At 44.8% G+C, this 18,367-nt stretch overlaps 1 long non-coding RNA gene across 1 annotated transcript in view; it reads right to left on the reverse strand.

Annotated features, from left to right (window-relative positions):
* LOC129710746 (uncharacterized) overlaps positions 1-18,367 on the reverse strand; it is an 89,887-nt gene that overhangs the window by 29,213 nt on the left and 42,307 nt on the right. Inside the window, exon 2 of the long non-coding RNA XR_008725723.1 lies at positions 8,282-8,394. This is a non-coding gene — a long non-coding RNA (uncharacterized LOC129710746). The remainder of the gene's footprint in view (positions 1-8,281; positions 8,395-18,367) is intronic.

Below are 18,367 nucleotides of genomic sequence, written 5' to 3' on the forward strand. Positions count from 1 at the left end.
CTTGAGATCCACTAGGAATTGATCTGTGGTGTTAGCTGGGCAACAATGGACCCATATAACCATATAACAATTACAGCACGGAAACAGGCCATCTCGGCCCTACAAGGCCGTCACGAACACTTATTCTACCCTAGTCCCATTTACCTTTTACCTGCACTCAGACCATAACCCTCCATTTCTTTCTCATCCATATACCTATCCAATTTATTTTTAAATGATAAAATCGAACCTGCCTCCACCACTTCCACTGGAAGCTCATTCCACACAGCTACCACTCTCTGAGTAAAGAGGTTCCCCCTCATGTTACCCCTAAACTTCTGTCCCTTAATTCTGAAGTCATGTTCTGGGAGGTCTGCTTTCCAACTACATTTGTTGGCCCAGATGCTCTAAATCACTTGGACTGGGCTTGGGGAAAGGTTGAGCACAACTTAACATTGTTGCGAGGTTGGGTCCAAGCAGGTAGTGCAGCCGAGAAAGCTCAACACGAGCCAGGGGTGCGTGTGTGAGGATCTACCAGCAATTAACATGTTAGGATTCACTGCAGTGTGCGAGCACACATTCTCCCTGCAACCATGTCAGTTTCCAAAGATGTGCAGTGTTGGCAGATTAATTAATTATAGTCTTGTCAATACTGCAAAGGTATAGACTTAACAACGCCATGAAAGTAAAAGATGCAGTGTACTGCTTTGTGTTTCTTATATATAATTTTTTTGAAAAGTTTACTTTTGAAGTAAAATGTCCCAAATTAAGAGAGGCTGGGGAAGGAAGGACAGCAGCAAGATGCTCTAGAAGATATACCAGTGCTGGTGAAAGAGATATGTAGCAGGAATGCCAGAACAAATATATAGTGACCATCTAGGTAGGTCAAAGTGATCACTGCAGCACTAAATAAACATGTGCAGAAACAAGGACATTTTCAAAAAAAAGACACAAAGTGCTGGAGTAACTCAGTGGGTCGTTTCGGGTCGGGACCTTTCATCGGACTTCAGACTATATATTGTGCTCTTCAATGCCGACACTTGCTCAGAATCATACAGAAACAGCAGGCTTCCACGCCCCACTTCCTTTACTAGACAGTTCAAACATTCATAGAGCCACACATGGGAATTCCATAATTCCATTGCTTTCCATTGCACTTGGTCCAGAGCGCTCAATGCAAAGTGGTTAAAGTGTTCATGTGGACGCTTCCTAAATGGTGCTGGCGATCCAACTTCAAGCACTCTCTCTCTGTGAGGGAGGGGTAGCGGATGGAGTGTCCCGGGGGGGCCACGCGGGCCCAATCCGCCCGCTGAACAACCGGAATGACGACCGGTGACCACAGCGCGCCCCGGTAGGTCCGACTCGCCCCACAGCCAGGCCTCCCAGGGGACTCACTGCTGTGAAGCCACATGGCCTGTCCGAGACTCAGTGGCGGTGGTGGGGCCTCGCTGTGGATGGGGGCGGGAGGGGAATCAATGGGGACCCGGTGTGACAGGGCGAAGGGGGACCCAGTGTGGGTTTAGAATCCTCTCCCCAGGCGATAAGTCGGTGTGTTTGTTCATTTGTTCCGGTGAAGGCGCTGTGCACACAAACTACGTAGACAGCACCCGAGGTCACGATCAAACCCATATCTCTACCAATCTCTACCGCTGTAAGGCAGCAACTCTATCGCTGCGCCACCGTGCCACCCTTTCCTAGCCATAGATAGGAACTGACCTAAAACCTGATAGACTCTGGTCAGTCTGGACCAAGGGCAGGACATTTGCACCAACAGACTGCTCACCCCTCGCCACAGCCCATTACTGGACAAGACTGATGAAGGAAGTGATTGCAGTCTAAATGCTTAAGTTATTACCATCTGATGCGAGGGTGGTACCAAAACTAATCAGTTTCCTGTTAATAATCCCATGGCAGTGATATCAATTGATTTATAAGCCTCTGGGTCATCGAGAGATCAGTTTGGAGATTTGGTCGGAGTTACCTATTTAACTTAAAAATTCAAAAGATTCCTGATATCGGAAAAAGATATGCTATCATCTTCTAGAGATGGCTTTATGGAGTTTTAGGATATTAAATGTTCCATTATCAAGCACCACTGCTCGATAATGAAATACAACAGCATCCTTTATAATCTATAATGGTTGCTTGTTAATTTGTTGCTATGATGAGTGATTGGTGATTGATTCAACTTGATCATCGACCAGATCATCCCTATGGGGACTTTGTTAATCTCATCATTCTTGTGAAAGTGCCTTCTCTTACCTTTCCCAGCTGCTCGTCGAACATGCCCCAATGACCAATATCAAAAGCTTCAAAATTAATCAGCTCTTCCCAGAGTTAAAGCAATCAGATTTGGCATCCACATCAAATTCAGAGCTTCTCTCCAATATTAATGGAGCTCGTTATGAAATATTTAGTCAATCTCTCTCTGAGCCACAGTTTTGTTTTCCAAATATAATTTGATGACAAACCCTCATGCACATGATGATGCCCCAGTTACCTCCCATCCGCTCCTGAATGGGCCTGTCCCACTTATGCGACTCTTTGGGCGACTGCCAGGGAGTAATTTTAATGGAATTCACCTGGCGACAACCTACGACATCACCTATGACATCACCTACGACAACACCCACATCAACCAACGATAGCAAAAATTGTCGCTACTGTCGCCGAAAAAATGTCAACATGGGAAATCCCCGCTCCCATCCATCCATCCCAACTACGGCACAAAAGTCTAATGTGTAGGAAGGCTGAAGGAGGGTCTTCTATCTAGAGGTTCATGGATGAAAGTGTCGGTCCAGGTCCGCATCCAGCGCGGAGTGGAGGCGCCGGCCCCAGCTCGACTCTGCCTGTCCCGTTGGCGGGATGGACGGGATTGAGGTGCAGTTGGTGCTTCTTTTCCCCACCCGGGGACGGTCCAGCAGCGGCTGGTTAGGGACGAGGCTCATGTCCACATCCATGCAGCGGAATGGCCACCGAAAGTGTTCATCCCGAGCGACCGAACTGGCTTATTCTACATCCACTGGTTACTGACTGCTCTGTTGAGGGATGTACTTCAGGTTTGCCTTTACTCTATATACTTTGCACTCTGCAGTTTAAGAGTTATAGAGTCAAAGAGTTATACAGTACAGAAACAGGCCCTTTGTTCCCCCAATGTCTATGCCAAAGCACTTATTTACATTAATCCCATTTTACTGTGCCCATATTCTCATCACCTCCCATAAAATTCTACTATTCACCTTTAGACTTGAGGTGATTTATGGTGGACAGTTAATCTATCACCAACATGCCCCTGCAGTGTGTGAGGAAACAGTAGCCCAAGGGAGAACATGCAAACTCAATACTGACAGCACTGGAGGCCAGGTTTGAATAGAGGTCTACAAAAGTGCTGGGGAAACTCAGCGGGTGCAGCAGCATCTATGGAGCGAAGGAAATAGGCAACGTTTCGAGCCAAATCCTTTCTTCAGACTGATGGAGGGTGGGGAAAGGAGAAAGGAGGAGGAAGAGCCTGAGGGCTGAGGGAGTGCTAAGAAGGGGAGGAGACAGCAAGGGCTAACGGAATTGGGAGAATTCAATGTTTATGCCACTAGGATGCAGACTGCCCAAGCGGAATATGAGGTGCTGCTCCTCCAATTTCCGGTGGTGCTCACTCTGGCCATGGAGGAGGCCCAGGACAGAGAGGTCGGATACGGATTGGGAGGGGAGTTGAAGTGCTGAGCCACCGGGGGGTCAGGTTGGTTAATGCGGACCGAGCGGAGGTGTTCGGCGGGACGGACCGAGCGTGGCCCTACTGACTGCAGCACTCCCTTAGTGGCAATACTGTTTGTATGTCGCACATCCTCCAGAAACCATAGGTTACATACTTGGCTGTTTGGGCAGAGAGCAGCTTCTGTAGTTTACACTTTGCTGGTCTCAGGGTTGGTCCCTTTCTAGTGCCAGAAACCCAGTAACAGGAGGCAATGAGGACCAATGTGGGTTGATTAATTGTAATTTGTACATCCTTGTGTTTGTGCATAGACTGCAGATACTGTGGCTCACACATACTCTGCAGATTCACAGTTTGCATTTAGACTGCTGATTCAGTTCTTTGAGATTACACTAATTTGCCCTTGAATTGTCCCCCATTTCTTCATGTGACTGTAAATATACATATTTGCTTTCATATCAGCCTGACATTGCTTAATCTCTTTTATAGCTACCAGAATCTGTGTAGTGAGGAGCCACGCTAATCTGTGAACGCACCCTTCTCATCAGCCGTTATATCTCTATCTGCACGCTTGTATGCCTTTTCTGCCAACTCTGCAAATGCAGGTGCTGTGATGACTTCAGTGTTCATGTTCTGCCAAATCAAGCCTTTGCTGTTAACTGGTCTTAGCCAATAGCACAATCAATCAGTTTTAACTTCACCTCTGTGATGCCCAGGCACTTGAGAATACAAAGCAGAGAAGCAGATGAAATAAATTGCCATCTAGTTGGCCATGTGCAATTGTCAGGTCTTCTGGGGTCCTGAAACAGGTTATTGGATGGAGTTGCAGGATAAATTGCATTGTTCAACATTGAGCTTCATTTTATAAATCCCTATGGTAGGCAGCGTTTAGTCTTTTTTAAGTTTAGTTTAGTTTAGAGATACAACGCGGAAACAGGCCCTTCGGCCCACCGAGCCAACGCTGACCAGCGATCCCCACACACTAACACAATCCTACACACACTTGGGTCCATTTACAATTATACCAAGCCAATTAACCTACAAACCTGCCCGTCTTTGGAGGAACCCGGAGAAATCCCACGCAGGTCACGGTGAGAACGCACAAACTCCATACAGACAAACACCCATAGTCAGGATTGAACCCGGGTCTCTGGCGCTGTAAAGCAGCAACTCTACCGCTGCGCCACTGTGCCGCCCTTGCATGCATGTGTGAGTTGATGCATGTTATGGGAGAACATTAGAAAAATATGGTAAAGCAACCCCACCAGCCTCCTCAAGCCATGCCATTTACAAATCAGTTTCTAATTTTATAGCGTGTGATCAATTCATTCACAGAGGATGTGTTAATCATTAAAATATTTTAATAGGGATGCCTTCCTGTATTTTAAATGATTCTCTCATTACCCTCAATTGATTGATTCTTTCATTACCCTCAGATCAGTGTGTTATCTGATCTCCAGAAACCTGGCAGGCAAAGATAGGAGACAGGGCTGATTCGATGAAATAAATGGCTTCAGAGTGAGTCAAGAGTGTTTAATTGTGCTGGGTGCCAAAACTGGGGACCATTAAATTCTTACTTGCAGTAACATAAAAGCTCTATTTAGACAGTACTCATAGATAACATAATAAAACAAACAACAACAACAAGAAAGTTGGTCCAAATATGATAAACTAACCAGAAATCAACCCCCAACCAGCATGGCCTCACTGCATCCTCAAATCAAGAGACCGTTTTCTGAGGTCTTCCCACCATTGGGTCCCTGCCCAAGAAGTCTCTGCTTCCCACTGAGCATCCTGGCCATAACAGAACTACTCCCCATCCCTACAACAAGGGCCCTGCCCCCATCTGTCATGACAAAGACTCCACACCAGACCATGTATTTACACACCCACACCCAACACACACACTCACACACACACACACACTGACACACCTGGCCACACACAGAACGCCCACACACTCCCCACACCGCCCACACACACGGGCCCACACCCCACATAATTTGGCAGCATTGCACTAGAAAATGATCCTGAGAGTGGTGATCTCTGGAACTCTCTGCCACAGAGGGTATTTCATTGGCTATTTAAGAGGGAGTTAGACGCCCCTAAGGGGATCAGGGGGTATGGAGAGAAGGCAGGTACGGGATACTATGGATGATCAGCCATGATATATTGAATTTGGCAGGCTCGAATCGCCTACTCCTGCAGAATTTCTATGTTTCTGTTTCTGATTTACACCCCGTCAATGCTATAATCCCACAGCATTTAACTCTAGAAAACCAGCCCTGGTTTTATGGTTCTGGAGTTGCAATTACTCTCATATTAGGACATCGACCATGGAAAAGTGCAGCACAGGAACATGACCTTTGCCTCACGATGACCGTGTCGAGTATGATATCAGATTAAAATAATCACTTCTGCCTGCACATGCTTCATATCACTCTATTCCCATTATTCCACTAGGAACAATTTATTAGACTATAAGACATAGGAACAGAATTAGGCCATTCAGTCCATTGAGTCTACTCCGCCATTTGATCATGGCTGATCCATTTTTCCCTCTCAACCCAATTCTCCCCAGACCACAACCCCAAACATCACGATTAGTTTCAACCACAAACAAGGGGAGTTTTGGATTGAGCTGTGTTTGAAATGTAATGCTCTACAGATCTCTTGCTTGTGTAAACTGGGGTTGTCAGAAGTAGAATGGGAGCTGGGCACCGAGATTATTTTCGAATGACATCTTGCACACAATTATTTTGCTCTATTTTCCAGTTTTCTGCCCCCCACCCCCCACTACAGTGAGTTTGAAGAAGGGCCCTGACCTGAAACATCAGCTGCCCATTCCCTCCACAGATGCTGCCTGACTCGTTAAGTTGCTCCGACATTTTGTGTTTAGCTCACAATTTCAGCATCTGCAGTTCCTTGTGCCTCAGTATTTTGTTCTTGCTATCAGTTGGATTCCAGGTTTAACAAAAGCCAGCCAGATCCGCTGCATCTTGGGAGAACTACTAACTGAAATGAGGTGGTTGGGAAAGGGAAGCAATTTTCCGCATTAATTGTGGATAAACGGAGGACAATTGCTTAGCCCACCCTCGACATTCTCCCTTCATGATGGATCGCCCAAGTGGCTCCATGCAATGATCCACTGCCAGTCCCCTTCCAGACCTACATATTCCTCCAAAGCCTTCCTTCCCCACCTTCTTTCATCTTCTTGCCTCGACCATGCCTGTCCCCAGCTCCTCCATCAGGGCCACCTGATCCACGACTACCCAATCTCTCTTTCTTGGAGCACAGGAGGATGAGGGGGTGATCTTAAAGAGGTATATAAAACCACGAGAGGAATAGATAGAGTGAATGAGCCTTTTACCCAGGATAGGGGAATCAAAAACCAGAGGACATAGTTTTAAGGTGAGAGGGACAACATTTAATATGAACTTGAGGGGCAACCTTTTCCCTCAGAAGGTGGTGGGGATATGAAATAACCTGACAGGGAAGGTAGTTGAGGCAAGTACTATAACAGCATTTAAAACACACTCTCTGAAATTCATTCCTGATACAGGATCTTGAGGCAAAATGTTGACCATCCCATTGCCTCCACAGATGCTGCCTAACCCCTCCAGCAGTTTATTTTTTGCTTTTGATTGCAGTATCTGTTCTCATTTCTTCCTTTAGTCCTGTGCCCTTCTGTGGACTTATCTTGCCCATCTGACCCAACCCTCTTCCTATTTCCCAACACGGACTGATATTGCGAATGTTCCCTTCGATGGTATTACCCTCCTTCCTTTCACCTCCTTCCTTTAAACTTCCCATTTGATGACCTTGGAAATGTCACAAGTTCACAAGTTGCAGGAGTAGCATTAGGTCATTCGGCCCATCGAGTCTACTCCACCATTCAATCATGGCTGATATCTGCCTCCTAATCCCATTTTCCTGCCTTCGCCCCATATCTTTGATACGCTTTCTAATCAAGAATTTGTCTATCTATCTCTGCCTTAAAAATATCCACTAGCTTGGCCTCCACAGCCCTCTGTGGCATTGTGTTCCACAGATTAACTACCTTCTGACTAAAGAAGATCCTCCTCACCTCCTTTTGAAAAGAGTGCCCTTTAATTCTGAGGCTATGACCTCTGGTCCTAAATTCTCCCACCAGTGGGAACATCCTCTCCACATCCACTCTATCTATGCCTTTCATTATTCTGTAAGTTGCAATGAGGTTCCCCCCCTCAACCTTCTAAACTCCAGCGAGTAGAGTCCCAGTGCTGTCAAACGCTCATCATATGCTAACCCACTCATTCATGGAATCATTCTTGTAAGCCTCCTCTGGACCCTCTCCAGAACCTGCACATCCTTCCACAGATATGAGGCCCAAATTTGCTCACAGTACTCATGGAAAACATAGAAAACAGGTGCAGGAGGAGGCCATTCGGCCCTTCGAGCCAGTACCACCATTCATTGTGATCATGGCTGATCGTCCCCAATCAATAGCCCATGCCTGCCTTTTAATCCTCCAAGACAGGATTAAAATCTTGGAACCCCCTTGCCCAGCAACGTGATGGGATATCTTCATGGATTGGAGCAGTTAAAAACCCCTACCTCTCAAGGGCTGTCGGGGATGGCGATAAATACTCATCTTGTTGATGACACCCACATCCACCATCATTACCCCTCCTGAGATGATGATAAAGGCGCAATTGCAAGGAAAAGTTCTGTGGAAAGTAAGGTGAAGAAATATATAAAAGAGCTTCAGTTATCAAGTTCTGTTTGATAATAACCCTATTGTGTGCCTTAGGATGTTATATTGATAAAGGTGCTTTATGAATGTTACTTTTTGTTGTTTGGTGGAGAATTCTGAAGTGCAAAACAATTATTGTTGATGGTTCAGAAGGATAGATGTAGGGAATGGATTGAAGATTAATCGAATATCAATGGTGTGCCGAGATTAAAAAACAAAGTAAGCAATCCAATGCATTAAGGGGAGGTAATGCAGCTTGACAAAGGCAGGGAATATTGGCAGATAGACACTAAATGTCAAGTCAAGTCAAGTTTATTTGTCACATACACATACAAGCTGTGCAGTGAAATGAAAAGCGGCAATGCTCGCGGACTTTGTGCAAAAAGACAAACAAACAAACAAACTACAAACAGGATCACTTATTCTGGAGAATAATGCTGGAGAAACTCAGTGGGTGAGGCAACATCTATGGAGAAGAGGAATTGGCGATGTTGCCAAAACGTCGCCAATTCCTTCTCTCCATAGATGCTGCCTCACCCGCTGAGTTTCTCCAGCATTTTGTGTCTACCTTTGATTTTACCACCATCTGCAGTTCTTTCTTAAACAGGTAATATTGGCAGACAGGACTTAGAGTGGGACAGTATGTGGGTGCTTGATATCCTTCCAGAAACCTGCTGCAATAAGTTTGGGAAGCGGATTTGATTCTTTCTCACACGAGTGATTCATGAATATTTCAGCAAATTATTTGCATTTGGCCTTTTATATCTTTACCCGAACACTGCTGAGTAATGCAAGTCGAGGGCGCGGGGATCACTGGTACTCAGCTGTATCGAGCAGACAGGACATAGAAGGATGACTGCATCAATACATTGAAATATTCATCAGTAATGCAAATGCTGACCTTCCGAAGCAGTGTTCATTTTCTATAAAAAGCAATGTCTTCCCGCTGTCAAATAACATTTGAAGAAGCCAAAGCATTGTTGTTTAAATCTGAAGAGATTTGCTCCAAAGCCTAACTCTCTTAATTGAGCGAAAAATTATTCATTGCACCAACCAAGTGGATTCCTGCCTTGGCTGATACCATGGTGCCGATTTACCTTGGTGAGCAGGTTAGCAGTCAGAATTCCCACATGGCTACAGGGAGGATCTGCAAACCTCACCCAGACTGCACCAGAGGTTAGCATTGAACCCAGGTCACTGCAGATGTGCGGCAGCAGCTCTACTAGCTGTGCCAAGGGGTTGTGGTAGACATAGATAGATGTGCATTCATGGCCAATCTACATGTTGACCTAAGAGATTGTAGGTGCTGGAAGTTTGAGCAAAAAAACAAAATGTTGGAGGAACTCAGTGGGTCAGGTAGCATCTGCGGAGGGAAATAGACAGACAACACTATGGATTGGGGATTCTTGCAGAAGGGTCATCTCTCTCTTCATCAATCTGAAGAAAGGGTCCCAACCCAAAAAGTCGTCCATCCATTTCCCTCCACAGATGCTGCTTTACTCCGGATTTCTTCCCGTGGTTTGTATTTTGCTCAAGATTGCAGCATCATGTGTCTCCACGGCTGTATTGATGAACAGCATGGGACTAGGCTCAGCTCCTTGACATTTAACTCCAGGTCATTGTATTCGCTAGTGGTATTGTTTATATAGAGACTGCTGGGATTGATCATATCCATTATCTGGGTGTTTAAAGTCCCTAGCTACACATTGGATGGCTGTCAGGTATTTACAGCAGGTATTGAAAGTTTCTGGACATATGAACCCGACATCAGAATAAATTTAAATTTCACGCAATTATATAGATAAGAAAATTAGAGGAAGGCTATGTAGACTGGCTTTGTTCCTGTGATTCACAATACTAATCTTGTTCCCAGACTGTTACAAAGTCATCAAAAGTAAGCTGCAAGCTCGCCTCATCATGAAGCCTAAAACTAGGTATGAGGACACAAGAGGAGAGAGTAAATTTGAACAATTTGATCTACCAGATGCCCACATGCCACACACATATGCCAATGAAGTAGGGTCCAACCAAATTTGAGCATCACTTGCTCCCTTTGCCTCTCGAACCAGTTGGTGGAGACTTGGGGCAAGTTCAATTAGTGATGGGATTGGCTCCTGATGTATGGAGTGGATCTACGAGGAAGGTTTTAGTCAATAACTAATACCGTAAAACTTAAAATACTGTGAAATCTCATCAGTTCTGCTGCACCGAGCTTGACTCTCCAGTCACCTTTCAAACTTAATATCAACAGATGTGTGCAGCACACTGCAGTCTGGTAGGGGTCGGTGAGCAGCTGAATATCCCTAAAGTGATTTGATAATGTTGCTTTGTGCAATACTAATTGAGCTGGCCAGCTGCTCGCCAGCGAGAGGACTTGACCCCTGTCAGTAATGGAAGCTGAGCAGAACAAAGGACAGATTTGTTTATCTGACCTCCCAGCTTCTTTGCAATGACTATTTCTTCACAGCAGTCTTCACAGTAGACTCATTGATGATGCCCTTGGGTGAACAACTTTTTCCACAATGAAGGCTGCGTCTCCTCGCAGAAAACCTAAGAGGAATTCTAGATTTTATTGGCAATCGAGCTGAAGTACAGGTCCATAGCTGGCCATCACGATCTCGATGCTTGTTCTTTTCATTAGTTTGTGTGTGGACTGCTGCAGGGATATTCAACAGCAGAAAGCCACTTTGCCACACCAGTGCTGGTCCGTATCTCCAACCTGATGTTGAACAATGTGTAGGAAGGAACTATAGATACTGGTTTTAAACCAAACACAAATCAAGTAACATCACTTGGCCAATTCAGCCACAAAGACAAAATGGCGTCTCCATTTGATAACAGTGGGCATTGGTGTATATGTTCAACATAACAGCTCAATACTGACAGTCTTGTTATTCTTCAGCTTGTTTCCCACTGGTTAACCAACAAGTCCCACGACTTTAGCCATAGCATTTCACAAGCCATTGGGGTGGGCAACAGGTACAGATACTGAGTTGGATGATCAGCTATGATCATATTGAATGGCGGTGCAGGCTCGAAGGACGAATGGCCTACTCCTGCACCTATTTTCTATGTTTCTATAATGAAACTGAACTCTTGCCACAGTCATTAGAGCAATGTCTGATGAAGAAGAGGTGGGGGGGGGGGGGGGGGGGGGGGGGGGGGTGGTGGTTACTGACAGATTTGGGTAAAAAAAAAAAAAGTTAAATAAACTTCTAAATGCTCTGGCAAACCAAAGAGAATAGAAATATATTGAAATAAAGAAAATAAAGATATTGGAATAAGTAGCTCACAAAGAACAGTTAATGAAAGGCAAAAACAGCTGCCTGAGCAGTCATCTCAATTACAACATGGTGTGAATTGTCTGAAAGATCAACAGGCATCAAGTTTTACACTGCAAATCATTGTAGTTTGCACTGGGTGGGATGCATTGTCAGGCTTGTTTTTAAGACAGTCAGCTAGCCCATGGGTGAATTTGTGCAAAGTGCCCAGGAAGAAAAGGGAGAATGGGAATTTGTAGGTAAAAATCCCAAAACTGCGAATGCTGGCAGCTGATTGTAGAATCAGCACTGAGACAAAGCCACGGAGCAGGGGTTGGCACTTGATGCCACTTGTTTACATTGTAGACATCATGGATATATTCAAGGTTAGGGACAAGGTACACACAGCAAGATTTGAAGGTAATTATTGCAGGATAAACATCAAATTCTGATTCAGATACTCTTCTCAAAAGTGTGAAAGTTCGTAGAAACATTAATTAACAAGTTTTCATTCTGCTAATAAACTCAAAAAAATATCAAAGCATTTTTTTGTTGTGTAAATGCTTCGACAGTTAATATTCCTGTATCGGGTAAACAGGAAGCGAGCTGGTAAAATAACAGATACGTGATGTTAATTCAATTAGCATGTGGGATTAAGGCAGTGCTGTCAAACCATTTGACAGAATGCCTCATCGCCAGAACTCACCGACACCTTGCTTGGCTGGCAGCAAGAGGGGCCTGCCCATCAGACCCTTCCTGCACATCAGAATCTCACTCCCAATGCACGATACCCTCGGGATCGCTTTTAATCTCGGCCAGAGGACCTCTCACCTCTTTGTGAACTGTGTATTCATGAAGACTATATGGAGAAAGACACAGGGTTTCCGTGTGAAATCCCCTACGCAGGGTAAAAGATACTGTCCATCCTGAGAAGTTATGCAACTGAGGACCGTCTGATCTACAGGCTGGCCCTTTTTTCTTTATAATACAAAATGCATTTATTTACAACAAACAAAAATACAGAGTAGTAATACGATCAAGGACTGCCTATATTGGCAGTTTACAAACAAACAGTTATCAAATTAAAATATTGTCAACTTTATCAACAATACACTTGACCTCCCGCGGCGACCAGGATTCACAGAAGGGCTCCAGAGTCCCCGACAGGCTGTCCCTTGGGACGTACACCGAGACAAGCAGCAGGTGCTGCTGTAAGGTAGACAAAAGTGCTGGAGAAACTCAGCGGGTGCAGCAGCATCTATGGAACGAAGGAAATACGCAACGTTTCGGTCCGAAACCCTTCTTCACGGCCGTCGCGGACCCGGATCCGTCCCCACTCCTATTCCCAGAGCGGGGCTAAGACGATTGGAGATAGACACAAAATGCAGGAGAAACTCAGCGGGACTGGCAGCATCTCTGGAGAGAAGCAATGGGTGATGTTTCGTGTCGAGACTCTTCTTTAGTCTGAAAGAAGGGTCTGGACCCGAAACATCATCCATTCCTTCTCTCCAGAGATGCTGCCGGTCCCGCTGAGTTACTCCTGCATTATGTGTCTATCTTCAAATGACGTCACACGCTCCAGACAGCTCTGCGGACGCATGATGACGCGCGCGACTGTCGCTCGTCAGTCACTACCAGCCTGTAGTGTAAATGACGGCCAAATGGCACAGGCCCTTAACTCTCCAGCTTCCACTTTGGAGGTTACACCTTACAAGTTACCATTCAAATCTGCGGCATTTCACCGCATTCCCTGCTTTTATATTGAATTTCCATTGTGCTCCCATGGATTCCTCCATTATGGTGGATGGTGGTGATTCCATTGTACTTATCCCTGCACTGAAATTGTTCCTTAAATGGTAAAAGCTGCACAGCACATTCCTGTAAAAGCTGGTATTAAACTAAACAAAACACATTGCCCAGTCATCCGGTTTAACAGGATTATGTAGATCAGATCACAATAAAACATTCCAGCATCCGACATTACAGAACAAAAGCTCACAGCTTGGGTGGAAAAGTAGCTGTGGCGAAGGGTCCAGGACAACATTTAAAATAGTTTGGCGTGGCATTAGGGAGTGTTTTACATTCAGCAGCAAATGTATCACCAGCAGATAAAAGCATAACTTGTGTTTAAACAACATGCAATATCTCAGTGGGTGTTTCAGAGAAGCTGCCGCGAATAATGTGACACAAGCCACCATTAAAAACTCAACCAAAGATGTGGGTCCAAACACTAACATAAAGAGAGGTGGAGAGTTTCAGGGAGCGAATACTGAATCACTTGGCCAAGGCAGCAGAAAGCAGGACAACGGTGGCACGGTGACAATTGGAAATGCATCAGATACCAGGATGAAGGAGCTCAGGGATCAAGGAGAAGCTTTCTCTGTGAATGAAAAACGAATGTCGTAGGTTCTGACACTTCAATCTAATTTCAGTCGGCAAATCAAACATTTTCACATGGAAGAAATTAATGTCACGACATAGAAATGATGGGGGTGAATCAGGAAGGGAAGTGCCCAGCCCATTCTAGTCCATGGAACAAGTCATGCCTAGGTTATTCAAGGACTCCCCACAGTCCACCTTTCTGGGTCGTTCTATAAATACTTCTGCAACCTCCACCTTTTTTTTTATATGTTCGGATATAACAAAAGCTGTAGTCCATTAATCATGACTATTTCTGGTTTTATTTCTGTGCCCTCTGACTAAATCCTCCACACAGCACAGAAGTGGGACCTAATCCTGTCGGCAGTTTGTTTGCTTGGAGAAGGGAGTGAGAGATAGGATGGAACGAAGCTGCTCTCTGACTGTGACCGCACTCACAGGGAGGAGAAGGCTGACTCGGGAGAATGATTTCCCAATTAGGATGTACAAGCTGAAGGACAGATTGTTGCTTCATAGCAGACCGGACAGAACGTGGAAGGGATCAGGCATTTGGAGACGCGCTACAAAATATGGATTGCCCTCAGGGTACTCTCTTGGTAGAGATTTGTATCTAGGGATAGTGATCTGCCTCAGGGTATAATCGGATGCCTGCAGCAAGAATACATAACATGGTGAATTAAAAATCAACTTCAAGATTGACTAAAATTCTTGTTTCAAGATGCTACGGGACCACAGTGTCTAAGCTGAACCTTTCATACAGTACATTCAGAAAGTATTCAGACCCCTTCACTTTTTCCACATTTTGTTACAGCCTTGTTCTAAAATGGATTAAATTCATTTTTTATCATCAATCTACACACAATACGCCATAATCAAAAAGCGAAAACAGGCGTTTACAAATTTTTGCAAAGTAATTAAAAATAAAGAACTGAAATATCACATTTACAGTAGTATTCAGACCCTTTACTCCGTAGTTTGTTGAGGCACCTTTGGCAGCGATTACAGCCTCAAGTCTTCTTGGGTATGACGCTACAAGCTTGGTACACCTGTATTTGGGTAATTTCTCTCATTATTCTCTGCAGATCCTCTCAAGCTCTGTCAGGTTGGATGGGCAGGGTCGATGCACAGCTATTTTCAGGCCCCACCAGAGATGTTCGATTGGGTTCAAGGACATTCACAGACTCGTCACAAAGCCACTCCTGTGTTGTCTTGGCTGTGTGCTTAGGGTCGTCGTCCTGTTGGAAGGTGAACCTCTGCCCCAGTCCGAGGTCCAGAACGCTCTGGAGCAGGTTTTCATCAAGGATCTTTCTGTACTTTCCACCGTTCATCTTTCCCTCAATCCTGACTAGTCTCCCTGTTCCTGCCGCTGAAAAACATCCCTACAGCATGATGCTACCACCACCATGCTTCACCATAGGAATGGTATTGGCCAGCTGATGAGCAGCGCCTGGTTTCCTCCAGACGTGACGCTTGGCATTCAGGCCAAAGATTTCAATCTTGGTTTCATCAGACCAGGGAATCGTGTTTCTCATGGTCTGAGCATCCTTTAGGTGCCTTTTGGCAAACTCCAAGCGGCTGTCATGTGCCTTTTACTGAGGAGTGGCTTCCGTCTGGCCACTATACCATAAAGGCCTGATTGGTGGAGTGCTGCAGATATAGTTATCCTTCTGGAAGGGTCTCCCATCTCCACAGAGGAACTCTGGCACTCTGTCAGGGTGACCATCGGGTTCTTGGTCACCTCCCTGACCAAGGCCCTTCTCCCCCCATTGTTCAGTTTGGCCGGGCGGCCAGCTCTGTGAAGAATCCTGGTTGTTCCAAAGTTCTTCCATTTAAGAATGGCGGAGGCCACTGCGCTCTTCGGGACCAGTAATGCTGCAGAAATTGTTTTATACCCTTCCCCAGATCTGTGTCTCGACACAATCCCGTCTCGGAGGTCTGCGCACAATTTTGTTCAATTTTGAGTGTCATAGGAAAGGGTCTGAATACTAATGTAAATGTGATATTTCAGTTATTTATTTTTAATTACTTTGCAAACATTTCTAAACGCCTGTTTTCGCATTTTTATTATGGGGTATTGTGTGTAGATTGATGACAAAATAAATAATTTAATCCATTTTATAAAAAGGCTGTAACGTAACAAAATTTGGAAAAAATGAAAGGGTCTGAATACTTTCTGAATGCCACTGTAACTACTATAAAGTGGAGAGGAAATCTTGAGGTTGTAGCGGCGCCTGCTGGCGTACGCAGAGATCGAACCCGGCGTTCGGAACCCCCGGTCACGTCACTCAGGAGGGGCCGTTTGTTTCCCGCGGTTTTTTACTTTACTTCAGCACTGACCACCGCTGTGGGCAGACGTGTCTGAAGAACCTGTATGCTGGAAATCTAACTGTTGAATAAAGATCTGTTGAAAACCCCAGTTATCGTTCCTCAGACCACTAAAAGGTATTATTTTGTTGAAAATACCTGTACATGCTTTTCATCTGAACCCCCATGCAATGTGACAATGTCATCTAAGTTACAACCCATTGAAAGATAGCAAGATGACTGTGGCATGTTTGCAGGTGTGAATATTAGTAGAAACATCCATTAACAAGTTTTTAAACTGCTAATAAACTTTAAAAAATCAAATAATTTTGGTTGTGTAAAATGCTTGGACAGTTAATATCTCTATATCGAAAAATAAACCCCAGCAACAAGTTGGTACAATTACAGGGAAAGTAATGTTAATGTGCAACTTGGTTCAGTTTCTAGGTCAGTGCATCTTTGTGGTCGGTTCTTTGTTGAAGTCGACACATCTAGCAGTCTATGACTGCCTAACTTTTCAAACGGATCGCTAAGCAGAGAGGAGGAAATTCCACACCACATTGTTATATCCCAGCATCGCTTTGGTTCCACTGTTGCTTTGTTGGAGAGACTTCTTTGATTTAGACTCAATAACAACATAATGCGTTTCATATTGCAGAAATCTGCCTCTTACCATGCCAACTGCTGTGATGAAAAGCCTGCATTTCAAAAGTCTTTCTCAATCCCCATAACCCTTTAAGATCAGTATAATCCACCTAGCTTACCTATTGAATAATTTATTTGGGTGAATATTTACAATGTTTTTATGTCCAAAGATTCATCCTCCACCAATTAGCATCACCAAGAGGAAAAGGCAAGATTTTCCAGAACGTGGGTTAAAATATTCAGTTCGCATAATTTTTATATTTTTGTTCTGCATCAGAATAATATAAAAACAAAAGTGTACTGTGACAGACTGCCTGTGCACCTGTCCACGCATAGTATATGTAGGAAAGAACTGCATAAAATCATGAGAGGAATAGATTCGGTAGGTACACAGAAGCTCTTGGCCAGAGTAGGTGAATCGAGGACCAGAGGACATGGGTTTAAGGTGAAGGGAGAAAGATTTAATAGGAATCTGAGGGGTAACTTTTCCCACACAAAGAGTGGTGGGTGTGTGGAACAAGCTGCCAGAGGAGGTAGTTGAGGCAGGGACTATCCCAAGATTTAAGAAACAGTTAGACAGGTGCATGGATATGACAGATTTGGAGGGATATGGAGGCAGGCAGGTGAGACTAGTGTAGCTGGGACATGTTGTCCAGTATGGGTGTTAGGCCGAAGGGTCTGTTTTGAGATGGTTTACACAAAGAAGAAGATACTGAGAGTCTGTCCTAATCCAATCGCTTAGTCTTTACCATTGCCCTTACAGGCTTGCCATAGTCCTGACACTTCTTCTTAGATAGTAGACAATAGGTGCAGGAGTAGGCCATTCGGCCCTTCAAGCCAGCATCGCCATTCAATGTGATCATGGGTGATCATCCCCAATCAGTACCCCGTTCCAGCCTTCCCACCATATCACCCGACTCCGCTATGTAGCTCTCTCTTGAAATAGTCTCTTATAATTGAGCAATGACTTGCTTCCACTTTGCTTTTTTTTTTGCTCTGAGTTGACTGATGAGACCAATGTAGAAATCCTACACTTTTCCACAGATGGAACAGGAAGTGTCTGACAGGGCAGGTAATTTATGTGGTGTACTCTTTCCAACATTTTGCAGGGCTTTGCTGAGCTCCTGATGACTGGACCTGAGGTTCTGCCGAATGCTTCTTTTCCATTTTTAGCATTCACAGACAAGGTGCTGGGAACTTTGGCCGGCGAGAGGACTGTGGGGGTGATGCATTTCTGCATATCAATTTTGAGCATATGTTGATCCTTTTCCTCCCATGACAGAGCTCAGAACAGATTCTGTTTAGGAGTCTGGTGTCGGATGTGGTTGGCCCAACAAAGCCAATTGACACTAACTAGGG

Source organism: Leucoraja erinacea, chromosome 28 (assembly GCF_028641065.1).
Source record: "Leucoraja erinacea ecotype New England chromosome 28, Leri_hhj_1, whole genome shotgun sequence".
In the NCBI taxonomy this organism is placed as follows: Eukaryota; Metazoa; Chordata; class Chondrichthyes; order Rajiformes; family Rajidae; genus Leucoraja; species Leucoraja erinaceus.